General features: G+C 35.8%; 1 long non-coding RNA gene across 2 annotated transcripts in view; it reads left to right on the plus strand.

Annotated features, from left to right (window-relative positions):
- Positions 1 to 523: 523 nt before the first annotated feature.
- Positions 524 to 21511, plus strand: part of LOC144615049 (uncharacterized) — a 641806-nt gene continuing 620818 nt past the window's right edge. The window contains exon 1 of one of the 2 annotated variants that reach the window (XR_013553410.2): positions 524 to 601. This is a non-coding gene — a long non-coding RNA (uncharacterized LOC144615049). The other variant, XR_013553418.2, reaches the window with a different exon arrangement.

Below are 21511 nucleotides of genomic sequence, written 5' to 3' on the forward strand. Positions count from 1 at the left end.
AGGCCAATAGCAACTTGGCCACCACTTCACATTGTGTTGTTATTATATACTTTCTTTGTCATTGTAAAACTTGAGACTAAATGTAACTTAGAAATTAGGAATTTATTGATGAAAGCTTATGAAAAGGGAGGAAGGAAGGAGGGAATAACATTCACTTGTGATAAAAAATAGACCTTTTTACAAAGACTTTAACATAAACCCCATCCCCCCAAAACATCATTAAATTTGGGGATAGCCAGGGTAAAAAAAATAGAGGAAGATGTCTCCTATCTCTACTTCTTTCTTAAAAACACACTTCCTTTTTTGCACAGTGTCCCATGTGTTTAGTTCCAGCTTCAGATGATTTTAACCCTTGTGTTGTTTTAAGATCTTACTGTTGAAAACCTTGTTCTTTAGAATCATTCTCTGTAGGGCCAACCAATTTATAGCCATGAGTCAAATGTAGATTTCAGCAAGGTCCTCTAAAAATAAACTCTTATCACAAATGTACCCAAGTTATTTTGAGGTACAAAGCAAGTCAGTGGTGAAAACTATTTGTGTCAGGCTGGCTACTGTGTGATCACTCCCATGGATGTGGGTTGGGCCATGTCACAATTAACAGGTAAGATGAAGAGAATTTGGGAGAATTTGAAAGAAAGTTCATTACTCAGACAAGGGATTCCTGTGAAGAATAGAATTGGCACAAATAGACCTGGGATGTGGTGACTATGGTAGAAGGAGTGGGTTGCACCTTTGTTGTAAGACTAGGGAATTTGCTAGACTTAGGTTGGCAATTTTCAAGGTCTCTTTTAATGTTCCACAGGGGCCAAAGGAAGGGGCATGCACCAGCTTTCCTATCAGCTTGTTTAGATCCGAGGCTTGGGGCGTCTGGGTGGCTCAGTCGGTTAAGCGTCCGACTTCAGCTCAGGTCACGATCTGGTGGTCCGTGGGTTCGAGCCCCGCGTAGGGCTCTGGGCTGATGGCTCACAGCCTGGAGCCTGCTTCCGATTCTGTGTCTCCCTCTCTCTCTGCCCCTCCCCCGTTCATGCTCTGTCTCTCTCTGTCTCAAAAATAAATAAACGTTAGATCTGAGGCTAGGAGGGAAGGAGAAACTAAGGCTTATAAGATGTTAGTGATTCAACATCAAAAAATGGGTTCAAACTCTACTGCACTGGTCTTTCCCTGCTGTATGAGAATGCCCTGGTTCCCCTAACTCTAGCAACCAAAGGCAGCTTCCTCCCAGAACAAATGAAGATAAAGCAAAAATTGCTAAGAGAGCAGGCTGACTAAACCAAATAGGGAAACAAAAATTAAGAATGCCAAGGTCTGGTTCCTTCTTTCGTATAAGAGCAGTGGCATGCTAGAACCTTGTGACCCTCCAATATATATTTTCTAAAGGGCTAGAAATTGTAGAGTATAAAAATTTCTTTTATTCTAAGATTATTCTTCTAAGATTTTGCTAATAGAGTGATAATATTTGTAGGACAGAAACAAATATAAACATTACAATAGATTTCAAATTCAGGCCTCCAAGTATGTTTTTCTTTTTTCTTTTCCTTCCTTCTTTTTTTCAATGAGTAAGTTCCTATCTATGTATCAAACCAAGTCCTTTTTCAGGTGCCGGGGTCTGTTAGTAAGCCAGAGAAATCAACTGTCCTTATAGAGTTTGTTTTTTATGGGTGGTGACACAACTTCTTTTTAAAAAAGAAAAACAAAACAAAACAAACAAAAAACAACAACAAAACAAAACCTACAACTTCAGACCTATTAAGTTCTGTGAAGGATATTGAGTGCCTAACCTAGCCTGAGTGCAAAGGAAGGCCGCCCTTGGGATTGATGGTTAGCCTGAAACCCAAAGTACCAGCTCAGAAAGTCTTTGAAGAAGTTAATGCTGGGTGCAGAAGTTTCCATTTTCTAATTTTAGTGGTTATCCAGCATTATATTTAATTGGCCAGATAGAAATAGGGCAAAAATTGAAATGGGCCTCTCTGCCTCTGTAATGAATTAAATAGTTTTCCATAGCATTAGCTGTAAACGACACTACTGAACTGACAATTTCTTCCTTGTTTGGGCTTTATTTAAACTTCTGAATGGCATTGAGAGGTTATTAGAGATTAATCTTCAATTAGGTATTCTGATAGCCCAAGAAATTGTCCAAAGGTCCCTCTGGCCATAGTTTTTTTTTAGCATTAAAGAGATATTGAATTAATAATATTTTGCCATCTCTCCAGACCTTTAAACTCCTGTGACTGATGTCCAATCATTTAGCCCACTTAAATAGAATGTCACACTGTGAGTCTTCCATTCTGAATAGGTCACCATAGGCTAGTGCTCATTAGTGTTGAGTGTCCATTTCAGAAGCTGCAACAGCCACTCAACCCCCATGTTTTAAGAAAATAAGTAGAAAATTATTTTGTCACAAATGGAAGGGTTATGAAGACAATGCCATATGTCAGTAGTATTGTGACTGAAAAATGTCATCTAGGCTCTATAGTGCTGTATAATTCTCCAACCTAAAGCCATAAAATAAGATTGGGTTAGTGAGTGAGGCTCATGGCAGAGTTCCCAGACCTATCCAGAGAGTTGTGGACTGCACAGCATAGTGTTCAAAACCCAGTGTCGAAAGCAGAAGGGGCTGGACAAGACAGTTTTGATTTATGTGGGATTCTCATCCACCAAACAAGACTTGAAGGAATTAATCAAGTACTTGCAGTGAAAATTTAAAGAGAAACTTTGGGAACGAATAACCTGAGAAGAATCTCCCTTGTTCTGTTACCCTGAAAAGTTAAGGGTTTCTTTTCTTTCTCTTTTACATTTTTTTTTTAAAGCTTACATCTTTATTAGACTATGAGAACATATATTATCACTTAGGAACTTATTTTTTAATTAACTTTTCCCTTTCTTTACCTCGTTTCTGTAACTCCATTACATATACAGACTGTGCACTTTACTCATAATAAGACTCCTAAAGGTATAAATTAGAGGGCTTGACAAATTATAATTTCAAAACTTGGAATTTTTAAGGAAGAAAGATATGGTGAAAAGCACTCATTAATTAGTTTGGATTAGATTACTTTGTACACTTCTATTGTCTTTGACTCCCAGCATTGCTTCCTTCTTTTTAATTTTTTTAATGTTTATTTATTTTTGAAAGAAAGAGAGACAAAGCAAGCAAGGGAGTGGGAGAGAGAGAGAGAGAGAGAGAGAGAGAGAATGAATCCAAAGCAGGACCCTGGCTCCGAGCTGTCAGCACAGAGTCCAACATGGGGCTCAACCCATGAACCATGAGATGATGACCTGAGATAAAGTTAGACTCTTAACTGACTGAGCCACCCAGAGGTCCCAAGCATTGCTTCCTTCTTGTAGGAGTTCTTCAATTTGATTTTCCTTTAGGCAATTACATCCTTTCCTCATTCCCACTTGTGTGCAGTTTTGTAGAATTGTCAGTGGAGATAACTCACCTTCCAGAGCGAAGGGTGGATAAACATGTGACCCAAATTACACCAAGAAATTATTCTCTTACATCTATATTTATAAGGGATGTATAAGAGAGGGAAAATGGTTGTCTCTGATTCATCCCTATATAGAAAATTAAATAATTCCTATTAGTTTCTTCTTCCTCACATTACTGAAGCTGCCCTGTATGTAACCTGTACTTACTAAGATCTGGTTGTAATGGATTCCTTCATTTTGGAAGCTATTCTATTTCTTTATAATACATTCATGTTTAAGCAAAAGTAATTCTTTGGGTTGTAGTCTAAGAACATGAACTGATACTATGATATCAAAACCTTCATTCAACCAGATAAGCTAAAGAAATAATTACTTGGCCAAAGACATTAAGAATATAGCAAATATATCTGATTATGTTATAAGGGAATAGCATGTATTGGGGGGCTTGGGGCATTGAAAACAATTAGTGTGGACCTTGAATTTGGGAAACCTTAAATTCTAGACTCTGTAATTTGCTGTGATATAGTACAAAAGAACAGAGAAAAGGGAAAACCCAATTTCTAGACTGTGTCCATGACATCTATGGCGTTATACCATGATATCTGTGAGTTTCACTTATCTCTGAGGTCATGGAAATGGGCTGGGTTATCTGAAGATTCTGTTTAGCTCTATAATTGTGTAACTATGTACTTTTTTATTTTTTTTAGTGTTTATTTATTTTTGAGACAGAGAGAGAGCATGAATAGGGGAGGGTCAGAGAGAGAGGGAGACACAGAATCTGAAACAGGCTCCAGGCTCTGAGCTGTCAGCACAGAGCCCGACACGGGGCTCGAACTCACCAACCAGGAGATCATGACCTGGGCTGAAGTCAGACGCTCAACCTACTGAGCCACCCAGGCACCCCTGTAACTATGTATTTTTATTCTTTAAGCCATCGTGAAATGTTGGAAGTTTCTGAGCAGAAGGAAGACATAATAAAAAACATTTTAGGATCAATTAAAAAAATGACATTTGTGTAGTCAAAAATGAAATAGAATATCTAAATTATTCTTTACTTATACGTTTTAAGACAGGTTTGTGAAATGCTGACCTTTACAGCAAGAAAACTACTTGGGTTTACTAGTTAAAGCCCAAGGCCAGTCAATGAAGGGAAATCCAGATCTAACATATTAGGTACAAGTTTTATCTGGGGTAAGGAAAATTCATTTAGGAAAAGCAATGCTAGTGAAAATGAAAAAAAAACAGCAAGAAACTTTAACAAATTCTCTAAGAGGATATTTATCACTTAAATTAAAAACTGCCTAATAAGCAAAAGTAAATTTATTTTGATTATTTGAAACAATTTTAAATTGAGCTTATAACTGACTGTGTTGGAATGTTGAAAAGATATTTATTCATTTATTTATTTATTTTAAGATTATTTATTTTGAGAGAGACAGAGGCAGCCTGAGTGGGAGAGGAGCAGAGAGAGAGAGAGAGAGAGAGAGAGAGAGAGAGAGAGAGATTCCCAAACAGGTTCTTCACTGTCAGCACAGAGTCCAATGTGGGGCTCAAACTTACGAATCATTAGATCATGACCCGAGCTGAAATGGAGTCAGACACTTAACCAACTGAGCCACCCAGGCATCTGAAAGGAAAGTTTTTAAAATTAAAGCATACATCTGATCTCGAAGCCTCTCACCAATACGTTTAAAAAAATGCATGTGTATGAAATATGCAGAAAAAACCCACAGAAAAAACAAAACAATGAATTATTATAAAACCAACATCCATGTGACTATCACTCAGATCAACAAACAGGTCATGAGCTGTACCCTGGAAGCTCTTTCTACCTTCTTCTTCCTCATCTCCAAGGGAGACATCATCCTGACATTTATTGTAATCACTCCTTTGGTTGTACCATGTTTTTTCATGTAGTCATAACTTATTTTTGCCTATTTTTTGGGGGGTTTTGTACTAACAAAAATATATGGAAAGTCTTTTACTGTGCTTGACTTCTTTCACTTAAGGTTATCATTGTGAGATACATCTGTGTTGTTGTGGGAAGCTGTATCTCAATCAATTCAGGTGCAGTATAGTATTACATCATGGATATGCTGAAATTTATCTATTATTATATTAATGGGTGTTGGAGCTGTTTACCCTATTGACTCTAAATCATAGTACTATCAACATCCACATACATGTTTCTTTTAAGCTCATGTACTTGCATTTCTACTGGGAAATTTTTAAAGGGTGGATTTCCATATAACATATGACTATGGGTTAAAACTATATAACTATGGGTTATATGTATGTTGCATGTATGTTCAACTTTAGGAGATAACATATTTTCTAAAGATATTTTAGCAAGTTATACTCCAACCATCACTGAATGAGAGTTTTCATTGGTATGCTTATTTGACACTTGCATATAGTATTTTTAATTTTAGCTATTTTTATGCTTGTGAAGTGTTTTTTCATTGCGATTTTAATTTGCACCTCCCTAATTAATAAGAGGTTGAGTACCTTTTTTTTTAAGTTTATTCCCACTTTTATATCCTCTTTTGTGAAATGCCAGTTCAAGTCTAATTTCCTATGTCTTTGGTTGATAATTTTCATTATTTTTGGAAGGTTCAAAGCTATTATCTGCTCAAATATGATGGCTGTCTTTTTCTCGTTCTTATTTTTCTAGATGTTCTTACTGTAAATTTCATGGTTGTTGTTCTCCTCTTTGTACTTTCCTTCTTTGTCTCTCTGCTTCATTCATTATTCTGAGTTATCATTCATTTCACTAATTCTTTTGTCACTTATGTTTAGCCTGTGCTAATCCCATCTGCTGAGTTCTTAATTTCAATTATTTTATTTTTATGTTCTAAAATTTCCACTATTTTTTTAAATTTCTATCTATGTCAATATTCTGCTCATAGTCTTTTATTCTGTTTGAACATACAGAGTGGTTACTTTTAAATTCTGAGTGGCTACTCTAGTATCTGGACCATGAGTAGATCTGCTTTTATTTTTTAATATTTCTGCTGATTTGGATCATGTAATTTTGGATCATGTACCTGGTTATTTTTTTTTATTTTATTGAGCATTGTTTTTATAAAATTATTTGTAGAAATAATTTGAGGTCTCTGATATTATCTTCTTTCAGATAGGATATAGATTTTCTTCCTAACCTGGGAAATGTTGGCTTTAGCTTATTTGGAGATGAGTTACAAGTCCCTGAAACGGTCAATTTTTTATTAAGTTTATTAATTTATTTTGAGACAGACTAAGATGGCACAAGCAGAGGGAGGTGCAGAAAGGTGGGGGGGGGGGAGAGAGAGAGAGAGAGAGAAAGAGAGAATCCCAAGCAGACTCCACACTGCCAACACAGAGCCAGATGTGGGGCTCGAACCCACAAAACTGTGAGATCATGACCTGAGCCGAAACCAAGAGTCGGACGCTCAAACAACTGAACTACCCAGGTATCCCTGCCTATTTCTCTTTTAAACCTATTCCCAAGATGTAGTATTTCAGTATCCTCCTCAAAACAAGGGAGATTCCTTAGGTTTCCTTTACCTGGCAGCTTAGATATTAATATCCATCCATCCACTTAACCCAACAAGGCTGCAAAAACAATGATCAGCAAACAAGTTAGAAAAAAAAAAAAAAGGTGGCCTCAAATTCCAACCTAACCTCCCTGAACCTTTATCTTCCTGGCCCAGTAATTCTTTATTATTTTATTAGGCCTTTCATTTGCTTGAGCAGTTTTTAAATATACACACAGATGTTAAATATTATAAATATATGTGTAGTTTTTTTACTTCAGTGGAGGACTTCTCCAAAGTAATATGTCATTTCTGAAAGTGTAAATTCCTTATTTGGTTCAATTCATTTTTTATACTGCTACTATAATTATAATTTTAGAACAGACCTTTCATTTCATCCATTCCATTCTATTCCATTCCATTCCATTGAGGATAGCGTTTAAACACCTTAGCTCATAATTTGTAGCTTTCTGTAATGTAACTTTAATCTTATCTTCCAACTTTATATAATGTCATCCCTACCACATGCATTATTATTCTAAGGCTATGAAACTACATTGTTCCCCAGTGACAGGGGACAATCTAATGTTCTTATGCCTTTTCTTAAGCTGTTTCTACTGTCAGAGTATGCTTTCAATGTTTGGTGGTAAAATCCTATTCATCTTTCTAGACAGCTTTAATGTCAGCTCTTATGTGAATGAAGGTGCTAAACCCATCTCAAACATGGACACAAAAACACTGCAGAACTGATCATTCCCTCCTCACTTTCTAACATGATTTCTCATGTAGTTTCTCAGTAAACCACACTAACCTGTTTCCTGAAACTACCCTACTTCCATACCTCCTACCTTCATGCTTTTGCTCATAATAATCTCTTTGCCTAAATCTCATGCCTCAAAGATATTCCATTGATTGTTTATGGCCCACAAAAACTGACTTAATACATCATTCCTGCTTATTCTGTCTATACCTCACTTTGTCCATACATCAATTATAGTCATTTGTTTTCTAAATTACTGGTCACATGTTTTTCTTCCTGGAGGAAGAGATCATCTTTAGTTTATCTTTTTTTGCCCAGAATTTAAAATAATAATTGATGTATTCATAATATGTCATCCGTGTACAATTAATATGTGATTGATACAAGAGTAAATGCATAAATGAATGCATGAATACATATAATGTGTCTCTATTTCACTAGTTATGAAATAGTTTTCCACAAATGGCTTCAGAAATTCAGTTTATATAATGGACCCAAAGTTCAGGTCATCACATTTTCATTTTTCATGATAGTAGGGGAAAATGGCAGGAATTAATAAAAGCCAGGCACAATTCCAAAACCTCATTTAGTTGGTATTTTATCTTGCTTCCACTAAAGTGTGACTAACAAATAGAATGATGCTTTATTCTCTCCATTTGGGTTTTGCTTGTTAGACTGTAGTGGAGATGTTATTGAGCTGTGAAAATGTTGAAAGTGATCATCTCCAAACAGCAGTAGACATAAGAATCAACTCAAAAAATTGTTAACATTACAGATTTCTGACCCTAAGTATCTGGTTCAGTAGGGCAGTGTCGGAGCCCAGGAATAAGCATTTTATTAAGTGCCTTATGTAATTTTGTTTCAAGAAAAAAATTTTTAAGAGATTGTATTAGTAGGCTCCAGTTTCCATCAGCCATTGGCCTAAAAATATGCAAACTATTGGGCACAAAGGTAAAGCCTAAGTAACAAGATGCTAAGCTCTAGAAAGCTGAATAGAGCTATCTCAACTCTATACATTTGACATAGTGAGTAAAATGAAACTACATCTTTCCATATCTACCAGAAACCAAAGGGGCATAAATACCAGGCAATAGTAGTGGTGGAAGAGAATTTATCAATTGCCTTAGAAACCAATTAAATATTACTTAAGAAAAACAACAAGTCAGAAGGAGACACAAACTTAAATTAAGAACATATGTTATCCTGAAAGGTATTTCTCTGGGCTAAAATCTACCCCAATCCCTACAAATGTTTTTCTTCTAATAATTCCTTTCTCCCTATTGTCTGCCTGCCATTCTTCTAAATGATGATACCTAACAAAGATTATAATCTGGCAACTGGGATTTGACAGACCATGAAATTGTTTGTGGACTAGATGGATGAAATATTGAGATTTTGATCGACTCAAAGGAATTTATTAATTTATTTCAGAAATATTGTCTAACCAAATAAATAGCTTTATTTAGTGCTTTGAAAATGTCTTTTGATTTGTTTGTAATGGGGCATGTCAGTACTTTTTAACAGATGTCTTCTCAAGTTCATGACCTTGATGGGACTCATTTGGCCAGAACAAAAAATACACAAGCTTTTGTAAGTATGGGCTAACATAATACAACCCATACACCTAAAAAGAAAAAGTATTTACAATTACAAGTATGAATATGCAATGCCATTTTTGCTATCTTTTTCCCCCAGATTTTTATAGCATTACATTCAGACTATACCTGTCATTTTGAATTAGAAACATGTGTCAGTATTTGGAAAGAGTAACATGTTAAAATATGGGCCCAACTCATATGCTATATATGTGAAGTTGTTAGCATATTCTGGCTTTCTGGATCCACCAAGTTGGCTATTATGGAAACATTAATTGGAGTATGTGGGTGTGCTCTGATTTGTTTTTATTTATTTTGAGAGAGAGAGAGAGAGAAAGAGAGAGAGAGAGAGTGCACGTGGGGGAGGGGTAGAGAGAGAGGGAGAGAAAGAGAATCTCAAGCAGGCTCTGTGCTGTCAGCATGGAGCCTGAAATGGTGCTCAAACTCATGAACTGTGAAGCCATGACCTGAGCCAAAATCAGATGCTTAACCAACTGAGCCACCCAGGTGCCCCTTATGATATATCCATAGAAATGACATGATTGGCCAAGAAAGCATATTAGCATATGTTTTAGTTATGAAATGTGATTCTCCATGGGTCTCAGTTTTAGCTCTGCTTATTATTTTAGTTCTTTAAAACTCTAATGATTAGCACATTTAGATATCAGGTGTTTTAATCTGGAGCAATTTATTTTATTATTTTTTTAAATATTTTTAGGGGTTTATCATAAATTAAATGCAAAAGGGGATTGAGAAAAAAAGGTTTTGTGGTTGTGTCACACAATTTATCAAAATAAATAGCAAACTCCTGATTTTTGATGGAAATAATCACTATATATTTTATTTCTACCACCAATTATTTAACCAGTAAGGGACAGAGACTGAGTTGTAATTGTCTTTCTTCCAAAATCCAAGCAAATATACTTTAAAAATGAAAGTTAGAGGATTTTGTTGTTGTTGTTATTGTTGTTAATTTTGCTAAGTTTTATTTGGGGACTAAATTTGTTTTCACTAACAGCAGTGGAAAACAAAGTGCTAAAAGGGTCTGAGAGAGGGAGATTGAATCTGGAAGTGATGATCTAACAGAAATACTCACTTGAGAATTTTAGACAGGCATCAAAACCTGTGGGAACTTCTAAGAATGATTTTGGTTTACATATTACTGTGATGTTCCTACCTTTCAGCTGGCAAATATATGTGTATTATAAATCACAGGCCATATTAAAAATCCATTTCACACTGGTATTTACTTAGTTATCAGGACTATATTAGCATAAAAAGAATGACGTTTAAGGTTTCCAACCATGTGTCCTGCGAAATTGTCTTTATAATCATGAGAAGCGACACAATCACATTTACACTGGGCAGCCTGGCATGTGCACAGTGCCTGACTTGAGATGTGTTCAATTAAAAAAAATGAGTGATGTTCTGAAGGATAAGACTTATTTTTGTATTGTATCTGTCAACTTGTTCTTGCACACAAATGCTCTTTCTTCCCCTTTATGTCTCTGTCCTACTATATAAAAGGATTGATGTAGGTAATAAACCTGACCTACTTCCTAGATTTAAAACTGCATCTGTCGGTAACTTGCTAAAGAGTTTGATCTCTGATGAGCTAATCAAGGCTTATACTGTCACCCCAATAGGGCACACATGGAGTCATAAAATTGTTTCACCCTGTTATGTGTAAGTTGGAATAAAAAGGTATTAGCACAATGTCAGCACAAATGCTTCTAGAGTTCTTTTCCTTAAAGGAACTGATCTCTTCCTAAGACACAGGACCAAAACGAAGAACAGGACACCTAAACCACCATTATCTATGTACTTTCTTATAGGAAGTATACACAGACATTTCTCAGGCCTGATGGGTAAGAATAACAGGAGGACATATATGATTTTTAAAAACAGCCACATTGTAGTATACAGTCAGCAGCTTCAAGAAACCAAAGAAATGCTTTAACTGCCCTTTTTGGATACATGACACACATCACTACTTAAACAGAATAAAGCTCCTATATGCAAGTGCCTTTTATTTTATTTGTTATCACTTCTCAGATGAAATACCAGTGGACTAACTGGGATGCTGGCTAAGCTGGATCCTGAACCATGATCAAAATTAATCATGCAGTCTGGGATTTAGTGACAAGCGTTCGAATGCCACATTGAAAATGGCAGCATCTGCTTAATACCATGAGCCCATCAGCATTGATGTATAACAGCACTAAGATAGGAACTGTTTTCGTCTGAAAGTAGAATAAGTATATATGTGATTAAATGATGAAGAAAATGAGTGTTAAAACTGAAGTCGCTTTAGAAATTGTTAAATCGTATTATTGAAATTAAATGGTTTAAGTTGTTCCTGTTTGAAAGAAGAAAGTGAAATTGTCAACCATGAGTTTACTGATTATAAATACTTGCCTACATTTGGTTCAACTTCTCAAGTATCCATAGAGACATTTAGACGGCAGCCTACTGTGTATGTTAGGCGAGATTTGGGTAATTAATAAAAATGAGGTGTTAAACCAGTAACAGGGAAGGAATTTAAACTAACCTTCTGCTCTACCCTTTCATCCTCCAATCTTAAATCAACGTATAAGTTATATACTTGACAATAAATTAAATGCTTATGCTACAAATTACACATCAGAAACAAAATAATTAATTTATCTTTTTTTTGTAAGCATAAAGTTAGTTCAAAATGGGAAATGTGTGCTTTCACTGTACAGTCAGTTCTGCTGTAATGCAACATATACATTTCTAAAAATTACTCTGCTGTGCAAAACCACCCAGTAAAATAGGGAACTTATAGGGTAAATGTGGTTAGGGTACAGCACTCAATAACTTTATTATTGACATCATTTTATAAGTATGATTGTGATTAACATTAAAAAATAGGAACCAAATAAAAATGGTAGCACAGTTTTACATATATTAAATGGTTAAGGAATACATAAAGACTACAAGAAGTGTGATACTTGAAAAAACCTGCTTGTAGAAGTGGCTATCAGAAAACTTCAGTTTATTTGAAAGGAGGGTTATCTCACAAGGAAAGCTATAATGCTATATAGGGATGGGTGCGTCTCACAACACAGGCAATGAGCTATGGTAACTGGTAGATGTTTGGGTGTGTATCTTCTGTATTCCAGTGCAACATGGGTCATCTGGGTGCAGTTTTTCGGTGTTCACTTAGCATGTCACCCAAATGAAATAGCATGTAGGTAAACACAATTCACATTACACTCATTATTACCTAGTATAACAATTGCATTGGGCCAAATTTATGTATTTAAAACAAGAGTTATAGGGGCACCTGAGTGGCCCAGTCAGTTAAGTGTCTGACTTCAGCTCAGGTCATGATCTCATGGTTCATGGGTTCAAGCCCTGTGTCAGGCTTTATGCTGTCAGCTCGGAGCCTGAATCCTGTTTCAGATTCTGTGTCTCCCTCTCTCTCTGCCCCTCCGCCTCTTGTGTTCTCTCTCTCTCTCTGTCTCTCTCAAAAATAAACAAACATTAAATTTTAAAAAATTAAAAAAAAAACACAAGCATTATAGCACAGCTGACTCAATTGGAATCTGTGCAAATTTTAGTTATAAAGTATATGCCCATTATGTCATAAACCTGTCATGACAAAATTTGAATATTCAGAAATACAGTATTGAACACAATTTTCCTTATGCTGAACATCTTTACGAGGCAAAGATTTGGGGTATTTTGTACTTTTGGCTTTCTCAAATCCACTTTCAATCTGTTCTATTTGAAGGATAACAATCTTTGTCAAATCTTTACAAAATTACTTTCTAAAGATTTTTTTTTTTCAAATAGGAATCTCTTAATCATCAAGGAATAAAGAAAAGAGTTAATTTTAATTAAATACATACTATGGGCCAGGAACAATGCTACAAATTCTAACTGCCTCATATCATATGTTGTTCACTTAGAGCCCCCATGTTTGTTTTGTTGGTTTGCTAATATACTCATTTATAGAACTGGTGACTATAGCGTAGAGTGGGTAAGCAATTTCTTGAAGTTCATATAGCAGATAAGTGCAAGGCTAATTACTTTAGTATTCTGATTCAGGTTCTTTAGAACCACTCAGAGGTAATTTTTAAGTTCTTGGCATGGAGATTTGAGAGAAAGGGCCTATAAAATTTCCATTCTGTTGACTGATAAGTTCTTTATAGTAGAGCATTATGCCTATTAACAAATGTATTACCCTTACATCTTTGGCGTGGTTTTAGTTTGCCTTATCAGAGAACTTAGGAGACTGAATGTAGAGATGCTTAATCTTTTCTGTTCCTTTAATTCAAGGGAAAAGATGTCCCCTGGGTCAAGAACCTAATTAGCATGGGTGTGGAGTGGGAAGAGCGTTGCAAAATATATATTCTCTTCCAGATTGGTAAAGTTGTGGTCAAATAAGGGATCTTTACTTGCTACCCATCCTTTAAGAAGCTGATAAAAACTATGAACTCTCTCTTCTGGCAAATGCAATAGACACTTGATTAAAGCCCCTTAAAATAATGTATCCCCCGTTTCCCTCCTTCATGCAACAGTATTATCTTCAAGTGTTGTCTGCTTAAGCACTGAGGGGTGGCAGGAGGGAGGAAAGCAATTGTAGATTTGGCCAGAGGAAAAGTTGGTTCTCTGCCCAGGAAGTTACCTGGCTACTGCTAATTGCCAGCTATGAGGACTTATTTTGCTCTTTTTAAGGCTTCATGTCAGCTGTTATTCTAACTCTTTCTCCACCCATCAAATATCACTTGGAAGAACACAGCAGGTGCTCTGAGAGTGTTTGTCAGAAAATATAGATGTTTATATATGGTTACCAGATTTTGTAAATAAAAATATAGGACATAGAGTTAAATATGAATTTTAGATACACAACCTTTTAGGTTATAAGTATATTCCAAATATTTCATAGGGCATACTTATACTAAATAATTCACTTTTTAAATCTCAAATTCAAATTTAATTGGGGATCCTGTAGTTTATGTGGCATCCCTATGCTTATAAGCAATATATTCCAAGAGGCAGGTGTTCTCAGCAAGGCCCTCAGACAACCTTGCTTTAAAGATTGCCTTTTTTGATAATCCATGGTCATTTCTTTAAATTAATTGAAAAAAAATAGTAAAATTTTTGCTTCAGCCTCAGCCACTTAGGACTCATAATATCCTATCAAAAGGGTTGTCAGCATCTTAAATTCTTGCCTCGTTTTCACAGAGTAGCTAAAGGCAGGGCTTTAAGAGCTTTTATTTCCTCTTCTCAAATTGAATATATATTCAAAGGTTCTTTATGAGTACCTTTATGAATCCCTATTTATATGGGAAATAAAAGATTCCATATTATTTGACTCTTCTATGTTTCTATCTTATGAGCAGCACAATCATGCTGGTGTTTTCCTGAACAAATACAGAACAAACCCTCAATGTATGGCACCCAGGACAAGTGAACAGTTTCATATCAGCTAAAATGTAACCAAATCTATTGCACCTAAATGTCTCTTTTTGAGACATTTCAAACTTGGACTTCCAAAAATATTCACCAAATAATGAATGTCAGAAACCAATTCTTCCTCTATGGCATTTATTCATGTGATAAAGCCCACAAAGCTATCTTTAATTATTACTGTATAGGATATCCCGTTATCTTTAATTATCATTGCCGAATGGTTGAAAAATCAAATACTGCTGGCAATCAAGAGTCATTATACAATAGCATGATTGCATCTGTTCATATTAACAGATAAGCACAGAAAATCAAAACAGTGTCTGATTTAACCACTAAAACTGTCTGAACAAAATATTGTATCTAGCGCTCTTAATATCTTGCGGTGACTTTGATCTGATTAAAATCCAAAGAAACATAACCACAAATGCAAATGTTCTGGTGTTTCTGAAATTAATATTGCTGAATTTCACTGGACTGAATTGCTGGAATCCTAGTGAAGCAGAAGTGATTATAGGCACAGTATAAACTTATGATAGGAGGATATCTAAATCTCTGAGGCCGCAGGTGCAGGATTATAGCAAAACCCCAGTGAAACGTTCAGTGTTCTGTCTAAATACCCCAGTACAAAATTAATTAGGCAGTTGATCACATAATAAAGCTATGATGGATGATCTAATGGAAACTAGCATCTCAGAGTCAATAACAAACTTGATTCTCTTATTAGATGCAGCTGATTTTCAGTACTGCCATTTACAAGATTGTATGCATAATAGAAGATAAAAAAAGAGGGGGGTTCTATTTTGAAAATGAGAACTCAGTTACAGTATTTATCTCTGTTGGAAACTATAATATGTAAGCAATGTAGAATTTGTAGATAGACATATCTGCAAAGATACTTTCCTGAAAAGCACATCAAAGAACAGGGAAATAATGAGACAGGCTCCAGCTGTTGGATTCCTACAGCTTTTGATTTGTGCTCTACTAGAAACTCCAGGTTTTGATCCTGTGTTGATTATTTCCATGGTACTGAAGTTGATTTGTGCATTATTTAAAAACAGACAGTAGGCAGCAAACAAGGAAGAGTTTGCAAACTACATCTTAAAGGACATTTTGTTTCTGTCTTGTCATTTCTAGCATTCCACTTAAGGGCTTTGGTGATGTGCATGGCTACCTGTAGAGGAGCACACATTAAAAATGGAGAAGGTGCAGAACAGAGATAATCAAAGGTTTTAAAACGAGGATATTGCAAATAAAGTGACCATGGCATTCTGGGACTAGGGGATATAAAATGCCACATGTTCCATGTTGATTTTCAATTTCGTAAAACTGTGCAAATGATTCTGAGGGTGAGAACAGCTGCCCATTTTGAAGCAAGGAATATTTACTCGGCATAGAAACCTTGCGGTTAAATATTACTAAAAAGTCAGGGCATCTGAGTAGCTCATTTGGTTAAGCGTCCGACTCTTGATTTTGTCTCAGGTCACGATCTCACAGTCCTGAGATCCAGCCCTACATCAGGCTCTGTGCTGAGCATGGAGCCTGCTTGAGATTCTCTTTCTCCTTCTCCCTCTGCCCCTTTCCTGCAGGTGCTCCTTCTCTCTCTTTCTCTCTCTTTCTCAAAAAAAAAAAAAATGACTAAAAAGTCAATCAGCACTGGGCATCCCTCTTCCTGACCCATGGCTTCAAATAGCTCTTGCTTAAAAGGCAGCCCACTTTTGAAAGAGTTCACCATTAGTTGTTTCCTCTAACACGTTATATTTCCTAATTGCAAAACAATGGGAATTTTTGCAAATTTGGTAACAATGGTTTTTTGAAGAACTCTGCCCAAAAGTGTTTTGTGTTCTGATGGCAACAGATTAATGTAGGTAAAGGAAGAGGCCATAATTTCTGCTGCTGTTTGAGTTTTGATGATGTTTTTCAGCTGGTGTTTCTTTTCGTTGAATGCAGGATTATATCAGATGAGTTGTTTTTTTCTGTGGCTGCTCTTGAGAAAAGAAATCCAGCTGGCACGTGACTTCTTGATCTGGTTGTTTGTGAGCTCCTTTCCTCCTTTTTGCTTCTTTCCTTCCTGATGTTGCCACCTTCCATGAGCACAGATATATGAACACATGTATGCAAACAAACAAGCAAAAAACAAACAAAGAAACCCACAGGAAACAATTGGAACAGCTGCTTTGTGGACCAGTGAGGTAAATTATTTAAGGGTTATTTTTTGAGAAGTCCTCACAATTGATCAGCTTATTGATTCAGAAAGATATCAATAATCAATGTACAAATCTGAGAGTCTCTTGGAAGCCACTGTTTGATTTGACATTGACTCACCTTCTTGTCAACCATCACTTCCTCCCTCCTCATTTGGTCCCTCTTGGTTAGAATGTAAATATATAGTACTTACAGACTTCCTTAATTAAATAGAATGTGAGAATTATAATGCGCATTTCTATGTTCATAGGTATAAATTGTGAATATTTTTAGTGTCACAGCTATACCTGGGCTTAGGTGAAATAACACAAAAATTAAGAAAGGTTTCTTCCTGTAATCTAAAAGCTCTATATGGAGCTAAAAGCACTGAAAAAATGCAGAGTTTTCAAACAAAATATGAAATAAAAATATTCTGAAACATATAGGGAAAACAGTAAAGTAGCATGGAATTTAGTGGAAAATTATTTGTTCCAAGAACATAGATATAAATGAAGATTAGTAGAGTTTATTCACTTTTTTAAAGATTTTATTTTTTAAGTAATCTCTATATCCAAGACAGGGCTCTAACTTAGAACCTCAAAACCCAGAACTGTATGCTCTCCCAACTGAGTCAGCAGGCACCTGACTGGCTAAGTTGGAGAACATGTGACTCTTGATCTTGGAGTCATGAGTTTGAGCACCATGTTGGGTGTGGAGGTGACTTTGAAAAAAAGGTTAGTATAGTTTTAAAAGACTTCAAATATATAAGACAAATGAGCTGAGATTAAAACATATGCTAAGCTGCAAGAGAGAAATAAATTTGAAATATTTCCCAAAAAGCAATAAAGAAAGTGTGTCTGAACAAGTGAGTCCATCTTGATTAATAACTGAAAAGATATCTAGGCAATTTTAAAAAATAATTTAGTTACATAATAAATAGTTTTTTGGTTTTGTTCTTTAAAGTTTATTTATATTTTGGGGGTGTGGGGAAAGACAGAGAGAGAGAGAGAAAGAAGGAAAGTGAGTGTGGGAGAGGCAAAGGGAGAGCAAGAGAAAGAGAATCCCAAGCAGGTGCCACACCATCAGCATGGAGCCCAGTTTAGGGCTCAAACTCATGAACGGTGGGATCATGACTTGAGCTGAAATGGAGAGTCAGACACTTAACCAAATTAACCACCCAGGCACCCCCCAACTTTTTTTAAAAGTTTTTTTCAAAGTATTATTTATTTTTGAGAGACAGAAAGAGACAGAGTGTGAGCAGGGAAGGGGCAGAGAGGGAGGGAGACACAGAATTCAAGGCAGGCTCTGAGCTGTCAGCACAGAGCCTGATGCAGGACTCGAACCGATGGAACCCATGAACCGTGAGATCATGACCTGGGCCGAAGTCAGATGCCCAACCAACTGAGCCAACCAGGCGCCCCCCTCCCCGACTCTTTTTTTTAACTAGGCTTTATCCTCAGCATGGAGCCCAACATGGGGCTTGAATTCAAGTCCCTGAGATCAAGACCTGAGCTGAGATCGAATTGGATGCTTAACTGACTGACCCACCCAGGAACTCCATAAATAGGTATTTTTAAAAGGAAAGTATAAAATACAGAAAAAAGACAAAGAAGAAACAACATACTCTCAAATGAGAAAAATATGGTTACATACTTCCCTGAGAGTTTTGTATAGTTTGCAAACACAGAGAAATTATTAGTCAGATTGTCTAGGTTACATGGCAGTGACAAATTCCCAAATTTCAAGGGCTGAACAGAACAAAGGTCTGTTTCTAATTCGCATCATATGTCTAATGCAGGTTGGCAGGCCTTCTGCTTCCCAGAGTCACTCTGAGTCCCAGTCTGTTGGAGCCTCCAGTATAGTGTAGCTAAAGTATTTGAAACACATGGCCTACAAGTTTGCTGTGGTTGATTAAGAGAAGGCTCATGCAGGATGTTTATAAGATCCAGGCATATAAGTGGTTTATATTACTTCTGCCACATGGTCTCAAATTTACTGCAAAATAAATTGACAGATATAGTCTTTCTAAGTGCCCAGGAGAAGTAAAATGAAATAAAGATTTGGAACAATACAGACTTGTTTCTGTCTCCTCCCACACTCCCAGTTTTGGACAAAATTTGAATCATTATGTTTTACAGTTTAGCTTTATTTGAATTAATGAATTATGAATATATGTTTCCAATGTGTGCAGAATATTTCATCATGTAAATATTGTACCCTTTACACAAAGTATTTTTCTACTTTTGTAAATTGAAATTCCACATTAAAAAAAAAGTTTATTTATTTATTTTGAGACAGAGACCACAGGAGAGGGTCAGAGAAAGAGGGAAAGAGAGAATCCCAAGCAGGCTCTGTATTGCCAGTGTGGAGCCCAACACGGGGCTCAAACTCATGAATTGCGAGATCATGACCTGAGCCGAAATCAAGAATCAAATGCTTAACCAACCGTCAGCCAGGCGCCCCACCACATTATTTTTTATGTAAAGTATAGCAGTAAAGTTGTAACTAAGAGTGTGACTTTTCTGTCAGAAAGGTCTATATTTGAATCTATGACCCCTTTCCTTGCCACCTGTATGACTGGACGAGATTCCTTACACAACTTAGGCAGATCTTCGGTGATCTATTAGAATGTAACAATAATGTCTTTCTCATTTACTACCTTGAGGACATAGTGAGATGATAGGAAGTGCTTAGTTCATATTTCACTATTAAGTGTATAAGCCCAGAATAAATGGCGGTATTGAAAGCATTTTTTTATGATATTGGCGGTGGTTTGTGTTATTGCATAGAGCTCTTGTATGAACACCATGCATAGTAGTTGAGGCTAAGAAATTTTCTCTAACACAACACATCTGAGGCTTACATGAACTTTACCACAATTTAATCCTGAACAGAAGGATCATCTATATTGCCAATGCTACCCAAGTAATTTTTTTTTGATTAGCTCATATTTGGAAGGAACCTGAGTGGTTTTGAAAGTATGGAACAGTACCATAATTGTATATTGTGATCACTCCACACTGTTCTTCCATAGCTAGCCACTGCTCTGTGAGAGAAGAAAATGTATGCCATCTGGTGCTTTAAAACAAACAGCCAAGCTCAGAATTGCAAAGGCACATCTGTATGGATGTTTGTTATAGCAGTATTTATCATTCCAATGACATGTATCCCATCTAAAGAATCATAACTGGTAGTAAATTAAAGTGTGAAACAACATTAAAAGAATATGATACAGGCATGCAAAAGGAAAAGGGTAGCTAATACCTCATCCATTTATATAGAAAGATTTCCACAATATTGGTATTATTTTTTGTGCCTCCTGTGATTCCTCTATTTTTCCTTTACTGCCTTCCTCTGCATAAAGTGAATATTTTCTATGGTAATTCACACATATCCTCACAGTACTAAGTCTTGTCAGTTTTTGTTTATATGAACCATTCTAATAGGTACGTAGTGGGTCATATGGTAGTTTTTTTATTAAATTTTATTATTAAAGTATAGTTGACATATGATGTTATATTAGTTTTAGGAGTACAATATAGTAAGTTTACAATGTATACACTATGCAGTGCCCACCACAAGTGTAGTTAACATCTGTCACCATGCAGTATTATAATATTATGACTATATTCTCTTAGCTGTACTTCTCATCCTCATGACTGATGTATTTTATAACTGGAAGTTTGTACCTCAACCACATTATAGTTTTACATTTCTGCAATGAAATGGTATTTACTATTTCCATATGCCTCTTTGTCATATGTGGTATATGTGTGTGTGTGTGTGTGTGTGTGTGTGCGTGTGTGTGTATTCTATGTGTTATGTGTATCTTTTTGTCTATTTTAGTATTGGGCTATTTGGTTTTTGGCCAGTGAGTATTGAAAACTATATATTCCAGATATAAGTCATTTATCAAAAATATAACTTGCCATATTTTCTTCCAAGATGAAATTTATCTTTGCATTCTCTTATCAGTGTCTTTTGAGGAACAGAATTTTTTGTTGTTTGTGAAGTATAATTAATTTTTATATTATTTTTTGCTGTTGATATCATACTCAGGAGACCTTTGCCTAAGCTGCATCCAGAAAAAAAAATTTTTAAATGTTTATTTATTTATTTTTAGAGAGAGAAAGTGCAAGCAGGGGAGGGGTAAAGAGAAAGAGGGAGACAGAGAATCCCAAGCAGATTCCATGCCGTCAGCCCAGAGCCTGATGTAGGACTCAAACTCACGAACAATGAGATAATGACCTGAGCAGAAACCAAGAGTCAGATGGTAAACCGACTGAGACACACAGGCGCCCACAGAAAATTTTCTCTTTAACAAATTTATAGTTTTAGATTTTACATTTATGTTTATAATACTTTTTGACTTATTTTTTATATATAGTATAAAACATAGATTGTTGGGTGTTTTGTTCTGTACTAAATCTTGAAATCAAAGAATGTTAGCACTACAATTCTTTTTCTTTTCTTTTTTTAAGTTGTTTTGGTTATTCTAGGTCCTTTGCCTTTCCCAGTGAATTTTGGAATAAGTTGTAAGTTTCTGTGAGAAAATCCTGATGACATTTTGTTTGGTATGTGTT

Source organism: Panthera onca, chromosome A1 (assembly GCF_046562875.1).
Source record: "Panthera onca isolate mPanOnc1 chromosome A1, mPanOnc1 haplotype 2, whole genome shotgun sequence".
NCBI lineage: Eukaryota > Metazoa > Chordata > Mammalia > Carnivora > Felidae > Panthera > Panthera onca.